At 53.1% G+C, this 21,852-nt stretch overlaps 2 long non-coding RNA genes across 2 annotated transcripts in view; both read left to right on the top strand.

The window, feature by feature from the left end:
• Positions 1-2,840, top strand: part of LOC110598985 (uncharacterized) — a 30,088-nt gene extending 27,248 nt beyond the window's left edge. The window contains exons 3-4 of the long non-coding RNA XR_002484897.3: positions 1,969-2,143; positions 2,462-2,840. This is a non-coding gene — a long non-coding RNA (uncharacterized LOC110598985). The remainder of the gene's footprint in view (positions 1-1,968; positions 2,144-2,461) is intronic.
• A 9,452-nt stretch (positions 2,841-12,292) lies between these two features.
• Positions 12,293-20,960, top strand: LOC144378500 (uncharacterized). Its single transcript, XR_013440222.1, has 2 exons — positions 12,293-12,381; positions 20,559-20,960. It is a non-coding gene; the product is annotated as an uncharacterized LOC144378500 (long non-coding RNA).
• The last annotated feature ends 892 nt before the right edge of the window (positions 20,961-21,852 follow it).

The raw sequence follows: 21,852 nt of genomic DNA on the forward strand, positions 1-21,852 counted from the left end.
CACTGCAAGTTCTAGGTCAACCACTCACATTTTACAAAAGAAATGCAGTTGATGTTCTAAGAGGGGAAAAGAAATGGAATTATGTAAAAATTAGTGGATATAAGGAAAAGTGTCGGTGGCCTTTGAGAATAAGCTGCACTTGTGCCACCCAGAATGTGGCTTATGCAATAAATCAGTTCTGCAGGGACCATGAGACAGTGAACATGGCCTGCTTAGCACAGCCCCAGTCACAGAATCTGCTTCATCAATATCTCCATCCTCACTGTCATTGCCAAGTGTCACCATCGTCAGTCATTGTCATTGCAAGCATAATCACTGTGGGAGGGGAAGCCCTAGAGGATCCCTCTGGGTACCCTGTATCTGACTTTGAGTTCCTTCCAGCAAAAAACAAGAGGGGATTCTATTCTTACAGGAGAAACAATAAAAGCTCAGAACTTGGGGCCACTTGTGGAGATGCCTGGGAAGGTCACTGGGTCTGGGGACTCCTGGAGCAGATCATTGCTCACCTTCCTTTGGAGGGGATCGTCAACCTGTCAGGTCTAATGACCTGGTCCTCGTCTGTTTGTCTGACCTCATCTCCCATCACATGCTCCCTCCCTCTGGTTCTCAGTCGCCAAGCTCAGCTCAGCCTGTTCCCTCTGTCGTACAAACTCTTCCCCTTCATCTTCTTGTCCTTCAGATCTCACTTCCAAGGTCAAATCTTTAAGAGGTCAATCTGATGCTCTACTTGGCATCTCTCCATACCCTCTCCATAAGACAGCCTGCGTCTGTCTTATGATATCTTCTTCATAACATTCAAGTAAAATCACTTATTAATTAATAGATTATCTGTCTCCCCCACTAACACGAAAGCTTCTTGTGACTTTTGCTGGCTGTTTTTTTTTTTTTTAAATTCATCTGCATTCTGTGTAGGATTGCAGTGAATAATCATTGAATAAGTGGATTTGAGAGAGAAGCTGCATCTGGTCATGAGAGGGAACCTGGCTCTGCTGCCCACTGGGAGCACTGTAATGGAGAGCAAGCTTGCAGGGCCTCCACGCTGCTCGAGCCAGGACACAGCTGAGTGCTTTGGCAAAATAATGCAAACAAGAACTTACAGCTTCCAGGAATGCTGGGAGGGGAGGAGTAGGAGAAGGGGGAGAAAGAGGGAGGAGGAGGAGGAGGAGGGGAGGAGGAGGGGGAGGAGAAGGAGGAGGGGGAGGAGGGGGAGGAGGGGGAGGAGGAGAAAGGAGGAGGAAGAAAAGGAGGGGGAGGAGGGAGGAGGAGGAAGAGCAGGATGGGGAGGGGGAGGAAGAAGAGCAGGAGGAGGAGGGAGAGGAGGAAGAATAGCAAGAAGAGGAGGGGGAGGAGGGGGAGGAGGAGAAAGGAGGAGAGGAGGAAGAAGAGGAGGGGGAGGAGGGAGGAGGAGGAAGAGCAGGATGGGGAGGGGGAGGAGGAAGAAGAGCAGGAGGAGGAGGGAGAGGAGGAAGAATAGCAAGAAGAGGAGGGGGAGGAGGGGGAGGAGGAAGAATAGCAGGAGGAGGAGGGAGAGGAGGGAGAATAGCAAGAAGAGGAGGGGGAAGGAGGAGGAGGGGGAGGAGGAGGAAAAGGAGGAGGAGGAGGGAGGAGGGGAAGGAGGAGGAGGAGGGGGAGGAGAAACGCACACATTTTTCTTTCTTTTACTGGCAAAAGTGTCCCTGTGTGACTGGAGAGGTCATTTTCCCAGAGGGCCTGGTACAGGTCATGTCTGTGGTGAAGATCAACTCTCTCCCTGAGCCCAACACCCCAGGGCAGGACTCTGATGGGACAGAACCAAGCAGGTCCAGGTGGCTGCAGACATCTCCCATGAGTTCCTTGCTCTGACTAGAGTGTAAACACTAAAATATTGAAAACCCCTGGAGTCCTCTTGGTGCATGACGGCCGGTGAAGGATGGCCCCGAGCTCGGCTATATTTAGGCGTCTGCGGGCTGACGTGTCTATTTGTTGCAGAACCACAAGGACCAATTCCAGAGCGAGTCTCCAGTGTGCCGGTCTCCATGGAAACGGTTCTCCAGTTTTGCTAGCCAGGCCCGGGAACAAGGAGCAACACCCAAGGAGCTTCCTCTCTGCTTGTCACACAGAATCGGAGGTCCAGCCTGGGAGGCAGGCTCCTTGGCCTGGAGAGGTCAGCACCCAGCCAGCCTCCTAGCACCCCTGCAGCTCACTTCCGGTTCCCACACCTTCATCTCCCAGCTCCACATCTTTCATTAGTGGGCTTCATAAAGCTGGGGTGACCAGGAGCACCGAATCTGGGCATTCTAAGCAAAGATGTCCAAGGAAGGAGAGAAGGGAGGGAGGAAGGAGGTAACCTCTAGGGAGGACAGTGGGCCCAGGACAGGGGCAGGGGGCATTCACTTTCAGTTTTTGTGGATCATGGGTCTTGCTTTTCAACAGTATCCTGTTTCTTTTAAAATTCCCTAAAACAAGAAGGATTTCTGTTTAGTGGATGACTTTGCGTTGGGGACAATTGAGCCACCCGGAATCCAGAAGGAACCAGGGTCTTCTGTGGACAGAAGAGAAGCAGATCTTCACAGCCAACCACGAGGATGTGTTTTCTTCCTGGACCCCCACTCCTCGGCTTGCCGCAACCTCAAGTCTCCTCGTACCAAACTTATTTCTAAATTTAGCTTTTGTTTTCAGTAGTTATAATTGTGCATGGTTTCATAGGCCAAATAACACCACAAGGCTTATGGTATAAAAAGTAGAATAAAGAGAGTAAATGAAACATAAAAAGAACAGTCTCCTGCTCTACCTCCTTCTCTACCTCTCCCAGGGAATTCTCGGTGCCATTTGCTCTTTCTGCAGGTGCGTAGTGCCTACCGCGTGGCTGAGCACTGCCAGGGTTCTGCCAGCTTCCCTTGAAGTTCCAGAGTCAGACGTTGTCCCTGGCTTTCCCGTGGGAAGAGATGGGACTGAGCTCTTACACACCACAGCTTCAACACGGGCTCTCTCTCCACCCACCTTCCCAAAAAGGTCAGGTCATAATTTTAGTTAGAATAAAATATTCCGTGTACACAGTTATATGCCCATTAAACACCACAACTGAGCCTGGAAGGATGGATTTCCTTTCTTTTATTCCTAATAATTTCCCTGAAATTGTTTCATTATTTTCTGTGCTCACTAACTGAACTGTCCACCTTAATTCCCTGGAGAATGGTCCTGGAGAGGTGTGGCCCTCTTCTCCATGAGGCCAAGTGCACTCTGTGGATGCCACGTTCCCCTGGGGCACCTCTGCAGGGCATCCTCCCCCTTAGTCCCAGCCTGCACCACTGGCTGCCTGTCCAGCGTGTGGTGGGAACGGGTTTTCCTTTGCTTCCGTCCTTGTGGTTCCCTTTTCCGTGCTCTGATGCCGACCCCATGTTTTCTGGATCACGTGTCTCCTGTTTTGATGTTTCCCTCTCATTTTAGTGGAGAACAACTTCCTGTTAATTCTGAAAAGGGACCATGACAGTCGCTTTTCATTTCTCCTTCCTGCTGCCCTGTGGTTGGATGGGTAAAGTATACCAGAATGGACTTCTCTTTCCTGTAGTTTGGAGGTCATGCCTCTGCTTTTAGGGGTGCTATTAAAAGTCCAATAATACCCTAATTTCCAATTTTTCTGTATATAACCTGTAAATTTCACTCACTCTCATTTTGCTAAATATATTTTGGTTTAAAACAAGCTTCCCACCCTGGTTGGTTCTCACTGGTTGGTGGGCTGATTGGACTCCCCTCTTCAGCTGTTCAGGGGGGCGGTGCTTGGCCTCTGGGTCCTGGGCTGAGTGAGGGGCTGTAAGCATGGGAAGACCCGGGAACCCGCCCAGGACTAGGGGCTTCACGGGGTGATTTGGACAGGTTAACTCAGGGTGGGCCAGGATCCCCACAACTACAGTCTTCCAGCTGCTGACGCAGGGTTTATTGGGCTGGAGGAGTGTGTTCTTAGTGAGGGATGCGAAGGTGGCTGGGAGGGGAGTCACCTTCCATCAGGTGAGTGGTCTTGTGCCTCATTCTTGTGATAGGTATGGAGCCTCTGTGGTGTCTGGAACCAGGGTCCCCGTGTCTCCTGGTCTTCTGCAGGGATGAGAATGTGTCACAGCTTTGGCAACATGGGATGGGTCACAGTCCAAGCCCAACTTCTTTTTATGCAAACGTTTAGCTAAACCTTTTGCTTTGGCCTTTCCCCAGGGGGCCTCTTAGGGGTTAGGGTTAGGGTCTCAGTAACAAAAGGACTTTCTAACAAAATGAGTCCCTCTCAGCTGAGCCTGGACACCCTGGGCAGGATGCTGATGAGGACTGATCCAGGGGGACAAAAACAAGACCCCCCCACCCCGCAGAAAGGCTGCAATCTGTGATGGAGGCGCAAGTCTCCCAGAAGCCTCAACTCTCCGACTCTCCAAGGCCCTGAGGGGTTACCGGGTCACAGGGGTGACCTTGGGGCTTGTGGCCCCTCCTACTGTTAACTTGTTAACTTCAGGGTCAGCTTTCTCTTCTGCCGGGTCAGTGATCTCTTGGCTTTCAGTCTTCAAACTTCCAAAAATTCCATTGCTCTTGGCCTTGGTCTTGGTCCCCTGTCCCAGTCTCCTTGTCCTGGTGGTTTTCACTAGTGTGTGGGGTATTAGGAGAAAGTGGAAGTACCACTAAAGGGGTTAAATCCAGTGCAAACAGAAGTCCCCGGGGGTGACATCTATGTACCCCAAACGTGCTACCCATCTGAAAGTCTCTTTGCCTCCTGTCTGCCCAGTGGGTATGGTGGCCGTCAGCTGCAGGTGGGAGGTGGTGAGGACACATCTCTCCAGAACACATATAGGCTTCCTCCGGCCACTGTCCCCTGCACAGTACAGCTGTTATACAGCAATAACACTGTCTTGGGTGTAAGTCACCTGAAGGTAATTCAGAGTGCGCAGGGGGATGTGGGCAGGTTCTCTGCCAATACAATGCCGTTTTATAGGAGGAGCACCCATGGATTTTGGTATCCTTGGGTGTCTTGGACTCAATCTCTCTGACTGCCGAGGGGCCACTGTGTTAGCCACTGTTGGCTACCCAGCGAGCAACCTTTGTCCCTCAATCAGGACCCTGTCCACGTGGCACCTCGGCTCTCTAGCAGAGCAGTCCCTGCCTGCCCCAGGCTGCCCTGGCACTCTGGTCATGCTGGGAGATGGGCATGGCCTGTGTAGGCTGGCAAATGGGCAGGTTGTGCTCCTTGGTGTCATGTTTGCACAACTGAATTCTAAACCTTGATTTGTCTCTAGATGAGCTTCCAACAGGTGCTTCTGTCCCTGAAAGAGCATCTGGTGTTACCTTTCTGAACTTCTGCTTAGCCCGGACTTTCTCCTCTTGTCCTCGTGAGTAGGATGCGTGCTGAGTTGCCATCTCTGGGTCAGCACCGAGGCAGCCCTGCAGAGGGGAGGGACAGTGCTGCTCACGGGCACCTGCGCCTGCTCTGGGTTTGCTGTAGTTCGGTGTCATGGGGACATCCACCACCCCACCAGCCCCTTCCCAAACCGGAGTGTGACAGCCACCAGGAAGACAGTGGGGACAGGTGCTGGTGTCCAAGTCTGATGCCGAGCGTCCTCCACCTCAGCGCTCCTTTAGGAGCAAAGGGATGATGGGCCACCATGGCCAATGGCCCTGCAACCTGAGAGTAGGACAATTTCCCTAACAACCTGTCCCCAGATACCCTGCAGCTGTCGGGCCAGGTGGCCCTGGCTCCAAGCCCTGCCTGGAGTGCAGTGGGGAAGTGTCCTTTGGGCACCCCTCCTCAGGCTTCCTTGCTCCTGGCACGTCTGCTGGGCTGCTCAAGGGCCCTGTCCCAGGCTGAGGGCCACTTGGACAGGAGCCAAGGGGTGGGCTGTAAGACCAAGTGTTGTGGCTTTTATTTGGTAATTATCCGTATTTTTTAATCCCTTTGGTAGTGCTGGTGGGAACGGGAAAGGAGCAGAGAATTCAGTACCACACTGGTCCAGTGATGGAGAGCGGCTGGGCCTTCCTGTCACCAGTGTCTATCGGGTAACTTCACAGATGCTTGAAAAAGACTCTTATTACTCATTTCCCAGCCCCCACGCCTGCTCTCACGTCTTGTTTAAGCGCTGGGTGTCCCCTGTGGAGGCAGCGTTGACCCCCTCCTGTTGTTCCAGGTGCCGAGAGGCCATGGGGCCATCTGGGCTCTGCACTGTGACAGTGTCTGGGTTTAGATCCAAGTCCTGAGTGACATCCAGGTGCAGTGTGCAGTGATGGCCTGTGGTGGGTGGAGGCCTCTGCCCTCCAGCTCCACCCTTTCCTTTTAGTGAGAGGCTAAAGACATGTGATCTGAACAGAGTCTGCTCTGGGTCTCTTATGGCCAGTTAGGGTGGCTGAGTGAAGGACACACTCCTCTCCCTCTTGGGGTCCATGAGGAGTTGTGTACCTCTGGATGCCAGGGCTTTCGAGGCCAGACTCTCCCCACTTCTCCCACTGCAGCTTCTAGAGGTCCAAGCACTGTCCTGTAGGGGCTCTCAGAGGAGCAGCCGCCATGTTGAAAAGAGACATACTTAGCGCTGTTTTGACGGGAAGCACTTTGTGGTGGTGGCAGGATGCTTGTCAGGAGTGGAGGGTGTAGTTTACATCATCTCAGTCCATTTTCTGTTGCTGTAACAAAACACTAGAGTCTAAGCCTTTATAGAGAATGGAGGTTTATTTAACCTTTGATTCTGGAGGCTGGAAAGTCCAGGAGCAGGGCACTGCAGCTGCTGGCACCAGTGTCTGCTCAGGATGGCGAGGCCTTCTGGCTGCAGCCTCTCATGGCTGAGGGCTGCCTGTGTGGGGGAGAGGCACAGCAAGCCTCCAGCGCTGGTGGCTCTTCCTCTTCTCACACCCCGTGATCCCCGCTTCAAGACCTCACTGGACCCTCAGTGCTCCCTAAGGCCCATCTCCAAGTACCTGGAGCGTAGGACTTCAGGACTAAACGTCCAGCACGTGACTTCTGGGGATAACCATAGCAATCGTCATTATTTTTATGTCTTCTATGGTCCCAGAGGTACCGTGTCGCTGAGGACAGACACCCTTTAGGGTAGGTGTTGTTCTCTCTTAGAACAAGAAGACTGAGGAAGCAGGTGCTTATCCACCCAGGAATCCAGTGAGCAGTCGCCTGAGAAGGAACTCTAGAAGGGTCTTGCCCAAGGCCATGCAGCGTCCAAGTGTAGAGTGGGGACAGTCTGAGGAGATAGCTTCTCAAGCCAGGGCTTTCTCCGTGAGCCTGCACACACCTGAAGCACTGCCTGCCATCCACCAGCCTCCACAAGTCTAATTCACCACCATATTGGACCTGCTAAGCAAAGGGGCAGGACCTGTAGTTGAATAAGATGCAGGGTTGGCCTCCAGGAGTCCCGACCGACCTCGGGGAAGACAGACAGCCACAGGCCAGGAAGAGAAATCCGCACAGCCTGGGGGGTGTGACAGCCTATGCCTGGGGAGAGCCTGGTCCAGGAACCCGGGATGGCTGGCCTCCCTGGGACACAGATGTGCCTGCCTGTCACACAGAGCAAGGTGAGGATCTGTGCAAGATGGACTCTCAGTGGAAAGGTGGCCGACAGGTGACCGATGGCGCCTGGCCGCTCACCTGGCTCTTCAGTTCCTATCCTCATTTTAAGTTCCCACCAATCCCTGGGTTAGGCTTCCATGGTCTCCATGGGCAACCAAGAATGGAGGTATCTGCCAGTGCACCGAGGTCTGGTGGAGGGTGAGCACCAGGCACAGGTCACCAGGGAGGAGATGGCAGCAGGCGTGTGGACTCAGAGCTCCGGCGGGGTTCCCCACCCCAGGGGAAGGAGGGGACTAGAAAGTGGCCTGTGTCCCCCCCCCCCCCTCCAGCCACATGCTGCACTAAAAGGCCCCGGCTCTACCATCCCACACCAGCCAGGCAGGTGCTTCCTGCCTGACCTTGAACAAGTTAGTTAGGCATGAAATTTAGATTTTTCTGTTATGCTGGGGGGAGTTAATGATGCCTATGAATTTTGCCAAGATTAAATGACAGATCACATTCAGCACAGGGCTTGCCTTTGGCGGGAACAAGAGTGACATGTTTCCTTCAGCGGTCTCAGTTTCCTGCCAGGAGCAGCAAAAGCCAATGTAAAGCTCCACCTAAAGGAGGCGGATCCATTGGCTCAGGACCTGGGGTCTTGGGGCCCCGGCTGGCTGTGTGGAGGGAGGCCTGTGTCCTGGGGCTGGCCCTTCTCTCTTCCCATCTCTCTTCACTGTCCCTTCCCCATCCCTGTCCCTGCCACTCTGTCCTTCTGTCTCTCTGTTGTTCTCCCTGTCTCTGTCTCTCACTCTGCTTCTGGGTCTCTGTTTCTTTCTGTCTTCCTGCCATGGGCACATGCCACTGCTGGTGGCCTGGGTGCCTCTTGGCCAAGTAGTTCACGGTGACTGATTTGGAGGCAAACAGCCAGAATCCTTCCCAAGATGCTAGGTGGGGTGGCCTTGGCTCCTTCTGCTCTGTCCCTCCCCTCCCCCAGAGGATCACCATGTACTGCAAAGCTGAGGACACTGGCATTGAATCCACAGTCCGGAGTTCGAGGTTCAGCGGGTGCCAGGTGACAGTTGCTAATTCCATGTGGCCTCAGTGCCTCATTTGTAAAATGGGAATTGTCATGGGGATAATGTGTTTAAGTGGCACCCAGCAAGCTCTCAGTGAATGGCCGACATGGCTATTTCTCCTGGTCACCACGGCAGGGCTCAGCAGGGGACCAGGGCTGCTCAGCACAGCTCTGGCCACGCTGGTGACAGACGCGGCATCGCCCTCTTCCTCATACTCCTGCTGTGGCTCCTCTGGCCTTGCCCAGCCTTTTAGCCCCTCTGGTCCTGCCTCCCCCATTCCTGCAGGTTAACTGGAGTCAGAAAGAGCATCTCCCAGCGCCAGACATTGTCCATTTAATGCCTAAGCCAGTGAATTGCCCCAAATGCTCTCTGGAGGTGCTGCAGTGGAGGGGGAGAGGAACAAATATGTGTGTGCCTTGGGAGTTGTCCCTGTGGAGTCTGAGGCACTCCTTGGCCCCACTAGCCCATGTCCACTCTGTAGGGTCCCCCTCTTCAGGCTCACTCTATTGGCCAAACTGTGGACTTGGCCAGGTACTGGGCAAATGGCTTCCATCTCCCCTCTGTGCAGAGGGCCTGTCCATGGCATGCTGATGAGGAAGCTGAGAACAGCAGCCTGGTAAGGTCCACTACCTTAGGGCTGAGCCCCTGTCAAACCCAGCATTCTTGATTTCCTTAGTCGACACATTATGATTTCCTTTGGTTTTGCATGTATTGTATGTAACAATGTGATGCTACAATGTGTATATGCAATGTGGGATGCTCACATTAACCTAACCGACATATTTATCACCTCAATACTTATTTTTTTGTGAAGGACATTTGAAATTTGTTCTCTTGGCATATCTAAAATATACAATTGTATTATTACACCACTGGGGAGAGCGGATGACCCTCTGATTCTGTGGTGTCGGCAAAAAACAAGCCTGGGAAACATTCCTTGCCAATGGTAAGGGTGTTATCAGCTTCGACTCCTAGCTCTGGCGCTAACCGTTATCAAACACCCCAGGACAGTGTGCTTCTGGGTGCAGCAGGGTAACAGCAGGATGTTCCAAGCACTGTAACAGTAAGATAGCTGCAAAAGTGTTTCTCGTGCTGTAACTTTTTAGTGCACAGGGAAGCCTCTGACAACTCACAAGTCTTGGACAATTTACAGTTCCCCTCTACTTTAACTTCCAGATCATGAGACCCTGGGGAATAAACTTGCAGGGCTAGTTCTGGGTCACTGTTCCTCCATCAGGGCACAGTGTCCCTCCTGGCCCCAGCTGTGCTTTAAAATGCCTTTGTGTTTCCTTTGTCTCTCCGTCTCCTGTCACCCCTGCTCCTGATCCTTTGTTGATGCTGTGTGGGTCGAGGCACACCGTTTTGTGGATTACACCAAAAAATGTCTTCCTCCTGTCCAGTTGGAACTCTGAGGCACATGACAACACCCCAATCTTACTGCCTTATGCTGGTGCAGCCCATTCCAGTCTCTGCTCCTAGGAGCCGATGGCTTAGCTTCCACGTGGGAGTGGGACCATGCCCCTGTCTGTTGGCTTCTGTGTTGGTCCGACGTTTCATCACTCTGATCAAAATACCTGACGAGACCAACTTAGAGGAGGAAAAACTCATGATGGCTCACGGTTTCGGAAGTTTCAGTCCATGGTCAACTGACTCATGGCTCAGGGACTGAGGTGAACCTTGTGGTGGAGGGCGAGGCAGAGAAGCTTCTCAGCTGGGGCAGAGGGAGGGGAGGACAAGGTGAGCTCTTCAGAGCCTGCCTCCAGGGCCTGTTTCCCCCGCTGCATCCCCCTCCCTGCACCCCACTCAGCCATTAGTGATTAACCCACTGGTGAGCTCAGAACCCTGTGATCCCACCACTGTCCAGGACCAACCTTGCTGCCCGGGACCAACCCTCCAACATGACCTTTGGGGAACATTTCACATTCAAACCATAACAGCCTGCTCCAGGCAGCAGCCCGTCCTCAGGGCTCACCCGGGTGTTTCAGGTGACACATTTTCCTGCTTTTGAGCAGGTGTTCGGGACTGACAAGGCCCGCTGCAGGGCAGCCTCTGCATGGTGACGGAGAATGCACGCACAGGACAGTGCGCCTCATGGACTCCAAGCCAGCCCCACACCTCGTCCTCTTGTAACGAGGAAGATCCAGCCCTGCCCCAGAAGAGGACATGAGGAGACCCGAGCTACACAGGAGAGGGGGCAGGTAGAAGCTCCATGTGAGCTACCCTCATTGCCCCATGGGATGTGTCCCGCTACCCTCACACTCTGGATAACAGTCAGTGCTCTGGTGTGGGTCTGGAACGTCCCCATGGCCCATGTGCAGAAGACTGGGTCCCCATCCCAGGGTGCTGTTGGGTGCTGGTGGAACCTTCAGTGGGTGGGGCCTGGTGGAAGGTTCCAGGTTACTGGGGGCTTCCGGGAGCACAGTCTCTTCTTCTTTCTTGTCTCACTATGAGGTCAAGGAGCTTCCTCGGCCTTGCCCTCCTGCCATGATGTGATGCCACGGGTCCAGAGCAACAGGGCCAAGAGGTCATGGACTGAATCTTCCAGAACTGTGAGCCAAGATGGACCTTCCCTCTTTATAATTCTACTGCAAGGGGTGTTGGGCACAACCCTCGAGCTCTCAGGCCTCAGGTTGCTGGTTGGTGAAACACACCCAACATTCACCTGTTGAAGGACATCCAGGCTGTTTCCAGCTCGGGCTGTCTGGAGTGACGCTGCTCTGAGCATTCGTCACAGGTTTTGTGCAAGCACGACTGCCCTGTCTCTGGGATCCACGTCCAGGTATGCGGTTGCTGGGTTGTCTGGCGAGAGCATGCTCAGTGGGGTTTTGTTTGATTTGACTTGTTGTGGTGCTAGCAATTTGCCCCAGGGCCTTGTGCCAGCTGAGCAGGGCTCCACCCCCGAGCGGCACCAGCCCCACTTGGCTGCTTTCATAAGAGGCTGCCACCCTGTCTTTATTTTGTGGGTGTGTGGCGGGAGCTCCTTGAGGCTCTAATCTGAGCTTCCCACCTGGCCACTGGAGTTGGCTGCATGCTGCAGACCAGCCCTCGACCACACAAAGAGTGAGCCGCCTCCCCTGACTAGAGCTGTACTATTTCTAAAAGGCAAAATTGTGGAAACGAAGGTCACATGGGCAGTTGCTAGGAACTAAGGAGATGGGGGCAGGAAGGAGGTGGCTGTGAGGGTGACCGCAGAGCTCCTCCCGTGGTGCAGCTATTCTGCCTCTCGGCCAAAGCGGAGGACACACAAACCTGCCTCTGAGATAGAATCACAGAGAACTACACTCATGCATGTATGTGCACGCGCGCGCGCACACACACACACACACACACACACACACACACTCACAGACACATATGCACACACACAAGTACAAGTAGAACTGGAAAATCTTGAAGAGGATTGGTGGCTTGTGCCAGTATGTTCTCCCGGGAGGGATGCTGTGCTACAGCTCTGCCAACTGCCATCATTGGGGAGACCGTGGAACTGGAGCGTGAGAGTTCTTATTCTCTCCAACTGTAGATAAATCCATCGTTACTCCGAACCCCAAAATGTAAGTTAACGTGACAGGCCCGAGTCGAGAGCAGCATGAGGCTTGCCCGGGAGCATCTGGCCGAGGGCTGTGCACGCGGGGTCTGCCCTGGCTGCAGGGGACGTCTTTCATAGCAGACTCTCATTAGTGCGGTGTCACTGAGCATCTGAGGAGATGAAGAGGAGGCTCTGACCACAGCTGAGCCGAGAGGAGCAGACAGAGGGTGAGGAAGGCGCTCATTGGGAAGACCCGCTGGAGACTGCTGCACGCACAGGCGGACACGGTAAAGCCCGCTCCCCCTCGACCCCTGCCTCTGCCAATAACCCCTGCCCCTTCTCACATTCTGCTCCCATCTTTAGGAGTGCCCGGGTGTCTCTGAGACGTGGAGTCATTTTAACTGTATGCACAGGCCTCTGGGATTCTGATGAGGCCCTTTGAACAATCCAGTTTCTCAAATCCCGACAAAGCAGCTCAGGTGGAGTCCACGGCCAGGAGGGCAGCGTGGCAGACTCCGGGTGCTCACGGGCCTCTCCTGGGTCCACTCAACCTCTCTCCTCTCCCCTGGTCCTCTCTGGCCGTTAGGCTTCCTGGTGGCTCCTGATTGCAAAAGAAAGGCAGGAAAAACACAATTTATTTCCTGGATTTTATATGAGGCCCATTACTTCAAGAGAACCTGCCGGTGCTCTGGGCTGTTCTCAGGACGTAAGCAGACCACCAGGGTGACCCCAGAAGACACATGTTGATCAGAAACCTGCCACAGTCTGGCTGGGCACAAATAACCGAGCCGCCACAAAGCCTTGTAGATTCAAACAGCAACTCTTTATTTCCCAACTCTCACCGGCCCTGCACACACCACACGGGAACACACTCCCTCCAATCTCCCCGGACCCCCACGAGAACTGCTCGGGGAACTCCAAAGTAGCGGGTGCCTGAGGCAGCAAGAGACGCCCTATTGCCCAACAGTAAAGGTCAAATATACAATTCAATCAATCCAGCATCACAGCAATTATATATAGCTTAATTCAAATCATCATCTCAATGGTTCGTTGGTGTCACCTTTCAACCATTTACTCTGGCAAATGCCAGGCATCATTCTGACTGGGCTGTGGCTCTCAACAGAAACCCGCACTTCACACTCAACAAACATAGGCACCTGGTCTGAAGCCATGGAGACACGGATGTCTGTCGCAGCAGGCAGTGTGACCCTGGCTGAGGCGGAATTTCTGGAGGGATCATTGAGGCTGCGTAGGTGCTATAGAGCCAAACATGAAGCAGCCCAAGTGGCACAGTTAGGCAGCCCTAAGAAAGCCCCAGTGCACTACCTGGTGGTCTTCAGACAAGGCCACACTTGACCAAGAACCTCTGTCACCCTACTCTGGAGTCCAAACTCCCTGGCCACCCAGCCTTCCCAGGTCTGCTCTGCCTGGCTTCCCCAGGCGACCTCTTCCACCTCCCACATCTTGCCTGGGAGTCTTCATGGTGGACCGAGACTTCAAAAAAAGGGAATCTGGGGGTCAAGTTTCCCTGTCTCCATGATGAAGGCCCGAGGGGACTGATGGATTCAGTCACAGTGCCAGGCTGAGGAGCCCGGCAACACACCTGACCATACTGACCCTCTGCTCCCTGTTTGTTTTAGACTATTTTGGTAGCAATAGGCTTGCTGGCTTCAACCTCGCCACCCTCGGTGATTGCACAGTCTGAGGTCTCCACTTCCTGCTTTGTTCCCACCACTTCCCAGAGCACACCTCTGATCTCAGGCCGAGGGCAGGAGGCAAACTTGGGTCAGCAACGTGGAGAGTTGGTGGTAGGACATTTTTGAGAAATAAGTTGCTTCCGAGGGTAGAACTAAGGAGAAGCAGGTGCATTTGAGTCCCTATCACCAAGCCATTGCAGTTCAAAAGAGCATAAGGAGGTCTAGGACAGAAAGGAAATGTGGGGATGGCTGGAGCAGGTGGGTAGGAAGACCCCTTCTGTGCCTCAGTATTTCCTGGACCAGCAAATCCAGCGAGGCCAAGGGCATCATGCACGGGGCTCAGAGCCCTGCTAATGGACTCAGGTCCTGGCCCAGTTGAGCCATAGGAGAAGGACCTCTGGAAAGCTTCTCCCTCCCCAAGGGGGCCTCCGTTCCCTTCCGCTGTAACACTGGAACCAGCCTCCGTCTCTCAAGGCCACTGGGGGTTAATTGACCTGAGGGGAATGAGCGCATCACATAGTACCTGGCGTGCACCAGGCTCCCTGAGAGTGCTATGCAAATTGGAACCTGCATTTTTGTTCTAGAAGGAAAGGATTTCTGTTGAAAAGAAAATTGCTCGTCTTTAGTCTCGCCTGCAGCGGGAATGGTGTGTATGATAGGGAAGGAGCAAAGCTACCCACAAAGCCCCCCGTGGTCTCATCGCCAGCTTTTGAATCCTCCGCCTGAGCTCTGTAATTGGGCTTCTTTCAACCCTCCAAGCCTGAGAGCCTCTGCACAGCGACAGAGCCTCATGCCCAGCCTCTCCCATTGTGGGCTCTAATTTGTCATTCACTGCAGCGGAGACATCTGCTTGGTGAGCTCTTTGCAGGCATGACAGAAAGGCGCCTCCTTTGAGTGCAGCCGATGAAGCGACTGTGAGGTGGCTGGGTGTGACCGTGGGTGGCTGGCTGGCTGTCCGTCCACTGCTGGGCTGGGAGTGTCCCCGAAACTGTTGCCCCCGCCACTGCTGCCTCCCGGCCTGGGTTCCTGGTGTGCGGTGTGAGCCCGCTCTGTGCCCCTGCCTAACGAACTGTTAAGGTGTCGTGATCCCCAAATTCCCATGGGAAGTCCCCACCCTAAGCAACCCCAGAATGGTGAGTGCATGGGAGGCAGGGTCTGCAGAGAGGCAATTAAATTAAAACAAGGTCTCCAGGGGGCTGTAATCCAATGTGACCTGTCTCAATACAAGAAGAGGAAACTAGAAGCCAGACCCTCACAGGGACGACCACGTGAAGACACAGTGGGAAGTGACCATCTACGACCCAAAGAGGTCTCAGAGGATTCCACCCTGCTGGCCACTGGACCTCAGACCTGAGCCTCCAGAATGGCAAAACAATGCACTTCTGCTGTTGAAGCACATTTCTATGCTATCCTTAGCCTATTAGTGTAGATACCCTCTCTCAAATACTGGGGGACCAAATCCTGTCCCCACCTTTTCCATGGTGCTTAAGAGGCCAAGGGTTAAAATATATGTGAGATTCTTGCAAGAACTGGGTTTGTAATTCAGTAACTGTCATTAGGAAGAACTCTTCCTATTTGCCACAGGCTGCTCTAGTGTGCTCCCTGTGAGCTTCAATCCTCACGTGAAGACAGGGCTATGGCAACTTTGTCCCCATAACTGATGAAGAGACAGAGGCTCCGAGAGGGCACGGGGCTTGCCCCTCATTCCAATAAAGACAGAGCCGGGTTTTGAACTGAGGTCTGCTGGCTCCTGGCCCATGCTTGCTGGTCCTGCAGCTTCTGGCAGGATGGGAGGTGGGGAAAGAAAGAACATATGACAAGCAGTTGCTTCCCTGGTCCTGTCACCTCCAGCAGGGGGGGGGGGATCCCCACCTTTATTCTCCATTTATCACCAAAGGGGTTGGACAACTCTCAAAGCCATTTAAACTCACTTTAATTCACTAAATGAACAAGAGTGTCAAGCAGCCTCCTGGGGGTGGAGAGGAGAAGCTGTGTGGGGTGGCAGAGCCACAGGTGCGCAGTCCCAGGGCCCAGGCAGTGCCCTTGGGATCGCCAACGATCCCAACACCTGGATGGTTTCTCACCTGACCCAGCAGCAAGGGGAGTCCCGGTGCTGACGGTCACTTGAACACACCAATCCCTAAGCCTCTTGTTCCTGCTCAGCTCTGTCTTCAGAGAGGTGCCCGCTCCCCCCCCAGGGGGTGAGCTCTTTCCCCAAGCGCACCGGCTGGGCACCTTGGAACCCATTCACTGCTCCCAGTGAGGGCCAAGAGCACGCTGGCTGTCTGCCAGGCTGCAGGAACTCCCAGCTGCGCTCATGGGGAGGTCCCCCTCCAAGAATCTGAGAACACTTTGCCGGGGAAACCCTCCAAAGGGGGTGTGAGAGGTGGGGTTGCTGGAGAGTCTGGCAGGCTGAGGCTGCAAGGAGCTAGCTGGTGCCTGGGCTGGGGGCAGAGACAGGCAGAAAAGAGTGGAATGAGCTGGACATCATTACCCTACGTACGTGAATGAAGACACGAACTGTGTGACTCTACTTAGTATACAACCGGAGACATGAAAAATGGTGCTCTAGGTATGTATTATGAATTGTAACACATTCTGCTGTCATACTTAACAAGTTAGGAAAAAAAAAACTTTTAAAAAAAGAAACCCACAAAGCTTGTGAGCTGGGGGAAGGGCTCCGGATGGTGTTCTGAAGACATCCAAAAATCAAAAACCAAATAGAGACCAGGACAACTGTCATCATGTGGGCAGAGCAATGCAGGATAGAGGCTGGCAGCAGAGACCTGTAGGTTTAAGTATCAAACTAAACTTCAGTGTGAGTTTCCACGGGTCTGTCTCCGTCACCTCAGGCTGCTGTAATAAAAATACCACCTACTGTATGGTTCAACAGGGAGACTTGCTTCTTCCTCACTGTTCTAGAGGCTGGAAGTCCAGGATGAGGTACTGGCCAATTTGGTTTCTAAGAGGACCCTCTTCCTGGTTCTGTCCTCCCAGGCATGCAGAGAGGGCACACTGACCCTCTAGCGTCTCACTTACAAGGTGCTCATCTCTTCATAAGGGCTCCTCTTTCCACTGTCACCACTGCCGCCTCCCAAGGGCTCCGCCTCCACAGGCATCATGTTGGAGATGAGAGGTCAACACGTGAGTGGCACTCGGACATCTAGTGCCTGCAGCGGCCACTTGAAATCTAAGCATGGGCATGTCACATTGGCAGGTGTGAACAGGATAGAGGTTTGGCTTTAGAGTTTCCTGGGGTGTCAGGCTCCAGGACTGCTGGTCACGGGAGGTTCCCACCCCAGGACCCAAGCTGGGGACTCAGCCCTCAGGTCACTCACTGGATGAGCGTTTGTGCTCCTCCTGGCTGACCCTCTACACACGCTCCATCCCTCCTGTCCCTGCTCGGCACACCATGCCTCTTTAGGAGCCATTCAACTAGTGCATGCGCCCCCCCCCCCAGCCAGCCCACTGCTCACCCCACGCCCCAAGCTGTCTCCCACAGTGCTCCAGGAAGCAGGAAAGAGCCATGAGAACGGCAGGCTGGTCAGAGGTGGGCTTCCGCTACAGTCCCCGCTGCTATCCCAGCTCAGCCTGGTGTGCGGCAGAAACTGATAAATAAGTATGAGTTCCAACAAATAATCCCAACAAATAATTTTGAATTACAAAGTTATTGAACTAAAACTTTTCTACAGCTCAGGCCTGGTTCCTGTTCCATTTGGTGGTTATTTGGGCTCCTGACACCCCTACAGGTGACCCGTGAGACCTGCCTGGCTTTATGACGGTGACTAAAACACACCACCTCTCAGCCTGGGCCCTCAGAGTTCACCTGCTGGGGTCTTCCACGTTCCTGCATCACCAATGGAAAAGGACATTTCAGTGATGACGGTGATGTAGTGGCAGATGGTGATGGCGACACAGTGGCAGATGCTCACTATGGAGCATTCGAGGAGTGCCACATAGGGCACCAAGAGCCTCAGTGGATCCCACCGTGTGCCCCAGGGGCAGGAGGCAGCCCCACTCTCTTCACCTTCTAAATGAGAAGGAGAAGGAGGCTCAGAGAGAAGATAGCACTCGCTCGAGGTCAAGAGCACAGGTGGGCTGTCACCCCCAAGGGTTGTGCTCACGCTGGGCTCCGCCCTGTGGCCTCTCCTGCTCCAGTCGGGGGCTCATCTTGCATCTGTCCCTGGGCCTTTGGCACCCAGGCCCTTGGCCAATGCCCCCATTCTGATCACATCTAAAGGATGTTGACGTGGCTCTGAGGGCCCAGGCCAAAGCTCCCAGGGGCAGCGAGGCTTCTCTCTTGAAGGAGATGTGGTAATTACCAGCCACTGGCCCTGTAGACACACTGCCCAGGAAGGAGTGGGCAGAGTGCTTCAGAGTTTTTGCCACCAGGGCTTCTCTAAAGGGCTGGAGGCTGCTTGTCTCAGGCAATTTGGGCTGATTTTCTCATGGATGGAGCTGTCAGAGGGATGTGCAGGGCTGTGTGCATCCCAACGTGACTTCACAAGGCACCTACCCCCACGTTGCCCTGAGACCACCTCCCTTCTGTGCCTTAGAGCACATGAGTTCTTCAAGAGCAGCTGACAATTCCAATTCAGCCACTGCCAAGACCCGGCTGGGTTGTGGCTAGAGTCTGTATCCTGATGCAAGACAACCAGGCATTAAGCCCAGCTTCTCTGCTTTATACACCGTGTGACTTTGAGTATGTTCCTTACTCTCTCTGTGCCTGTATCCTTTCCTTCATCTATAAAGAAGAGATGTGATATGTATCTTGCAGTTTCCTGAGAATTAAATGAGTTAAGTGTGAGAAACTTTAGAAGAATGTCCCACCACAAATCTTAGTTTGTTCCAGCTGTGTCGGGTAACCTTATCTCAGATGATTTCTCCAGTTTAGAACCCATCTTGAATTCAGGACTTCTCATCGAAATTTTTGGCTTTGCTGGATCCTACATGCCCTCAGCGCTGTGGAATCTGGTGGCCAGCAGACCACAGCAGGGACTGCCGGCAGAGTTGTGTGAGGGGCTTGGATCTGCTGGTGCCTCAGGCTCACTACAGGAAAATTCTGTGGAGAAGTCCTGCAAGGCCACTGGGGTTTGGGAGCTTCCACTAGGAAATAGGCTCAGAGCTTGTGTTCAGAGAGCTGGGTTCATGCAATAGCCCTGCACCCGGCAAGAAACGGCTAGAAACCAGGTGAACGTCCTTAGAAAAGATATCCTGGAGGAGCAGCCATGCGATGATCCCCAAATCTCTCAGGCTAGAGCTCTGACTGTGCAGTGGGGGGTCCCACCTGGAGGAAGCCTCCTCTCGATGCCCTTCAGCGAGGCTCTGGAAGAGGCCCAGCCTCCAGCTCTGCTCAAAGCAACTGCGAAAGTTTGAGTTCTTGACAGCTTTTCCCTCTCACAAGATAATGAGGTAGGTCACATTTCAGATTGAACCCCGCTGACATTTTAATTCTCTTAATGTACTTTTTGATGTGTGCAGATGAGGAACATTGTAGGTACAAGTTGCTATTTATATAGTCCTGCCGGGTGGATTCCATCAGTGTCAGCCTGCAGCTGACTTGGGGACCTTTAAGATCCTCAGAACTTCCAGTTCTCCACTGCCAAGCACTTTCTTCTCCCCAAACTTTGAAAAAAGAACAATAGAATTAATGGCTGACTTGTTCACACCCTTGTGGCAGAAAAAGTTGGCATAGTGTATTATTTAAAACCCCAAGTTAGGAGAGGAAAAACCTGGTGCTTATTATTTACCGTTTAGAGAGGGAAGCAGATTGAGAAATGCAAGAAATGTTCTTATAAGGTCTGAGCCAGGTCCCTACTCTAGAAATGACAGCCACTTTTTTTTCCTTGCTAATATCACAGTCAGCAGCAGTGTCAGCACAACACATCACCATCACCACCATCACCACCATCACCTTCACCATCACCTTCACCATCACCACTATCATCATCACCACCATCACCATCACCACTATCACCACCACCATCATCACCTCCACCATCACCATCACCATCATCACCACCATCACCACCATCACTATCACCACCATCACCATCACCATCATCACCATCACCACTATTATCATCACCATCACCACTATCACCACCATCACCATCACCATCTCCATCACCACTATCACCATCACCATCATCACCTCACCATCACCATTATCACCACCATCAGCAGCACTATCACCATCACTATTATCACCATCACCACCATTATCACCACCTTCACCAATCACCACCATCACCACCATCACCATCACATCATAGGCCTCCACCATCACCATCAGCATCCTCCTCCACCTCATCATCATTCTTGTCAACATCTCCATCATTATTGCCATGATCACCATCACCACTATCACCATCACCATTATTACCATCACCACCATCATCACCACCTTCACTAATCACCACAATCACTCCACCATCACCCTTATCACCATCACTATTATTACCATTACCACCACCATCATCACCTTCACTAATCACCACCATCACCATCAGCATCCTCCTCCTCTTCATCATTCTTGTCAACATCTCCATCATCACCGCCATGATCACCATCATGTCTGAGCTCTTTCCCTTACTACCCAATGCCCCAGGGCAAGTAATTTAAATCTTTGTGGATGTCCCTTTCCTTTTGGCAGAGCTGGATGATCACTCTGTCTCCCAGTGCCACCAGGAAGAGTGGGTGAGGCAGAAGGAGCCCGGGAGCACTGGGCCCAGGTGCTCGTGACCATATCTTCATTTCTCCTACAGGTGACAGGTTGGGTTCGTTGCTTTTGCTTGTCTCTCAGTCTTTGGTCTGGTGAATTCTCCCAAGTCACAGAGCTGGGACTGACTGTCCTCCAGGGCCCTCTGCAAGCCTGGCAAGAGCCCTGTTGACAACCGTGAATCTCGTCGACTGGAGATCCAGCTCCCCACACCAGCTCCCTGTGCAGCTGGAGCAACTTCTTCTCCAGGCACAAGACAGTGGCACACAATGGGTGCTTCAAAAGCGGCCTGAGTGTGTGTATCAAAAACAGCTGACGAGGGCTGGGGATGTGACTCAAGCGGTAGCGTGCTTGCCTGGCATACGTGCGGCCCGGGTTCGATCCTCAGCACTACATACAAAGATGTTGTGTCTGCCGAAAACTAAAAAATAAATATTAAAAAAACAAATTCTCTCTCTCTCTCTCTCAAAAAAAAAAAAAAAAAAAAAACCAGCTGACAAGCTTCCACCTGTCTGCTGGGAAGCCCTGCCTCTCACTGACTGGAGCAGCCTGGCGAGGTTCTGCAGCCTAACAGGCCTCGCAGGGTCCTCCTGTGCACCAGGAGGGGCCTCTGGGGTCTCTCTCAGTTCTGAAGGACTCTGGGAGCAGGCCTTGGCTGTCCAGGGAGAATACTTCCTTTGTCACTTCCTATGTCCCTGGGGGTTGGCCAACCTGAAAGGGGCAAGTCCATGGGGCCCCACTGTTCCTTGGAGACCCCAATCTCAGTCACTGTCCACACAGCATATCTGAAGAATGTTCTAGAATCCTGCTCCTGCTGCTCGTCTCTTGGATGGGGTGGAGACCTATGTCCATAGACTCTGAGGCCTGTCCAGAACCAGGGAGGATGTTAGGAACACCTGACACCTAGGACATCCATTCTGAGCGGCGTCACACTAACCAAGCACCATCCCAGCAAGCCGTGCCCAGCGTCCTCCTAGCAGAAACTCAGTGCACATCCAGTATCTCCAAAGGCCCATCTTGAAGTTGGGTGCCCTTCTTCACATGGTCCCACTCACCACCCCCAAATACACTCCTTGGGACAATAGTGCAGCCCCCAGAAATACCACAGAGGGCTGAATAAGGAGACAAAGCTCCCTGAGAGGAGCTGCTGGCCCACACTCACACAGGGACCCATGTCTTACCCACCCTAGGCCTTGCTGCCTGATATGATTGGGGTCTCAGGGGAGCAGTGGGAGAGGAAGGTGGGATAGGGAACCTGTGTCCTAGTGCACAGGATCTGGTAGAGAGCTGATCCTCTAGATGAGGCTGTGTCATCTGTAAGTGACCCATGCCCTGCACAT

Source organism: Ictidomys tridecemlineatus, chromosome 1 (genome assembly GCF_052094955.1).
Source record: "Ictidomys tridecemlineatus isolate mIctTri1 chromosome 1, mIctTri1.hap1, whole genome shotgun sequence".
NCBI classification, from domain to species: domain Eukaryota; kingdom Metazoa; phylum Chordata; class Mammalia; order Rodentia; family Sciuridae; genus Ictidomys; species Ictidomys tridecemlineatus.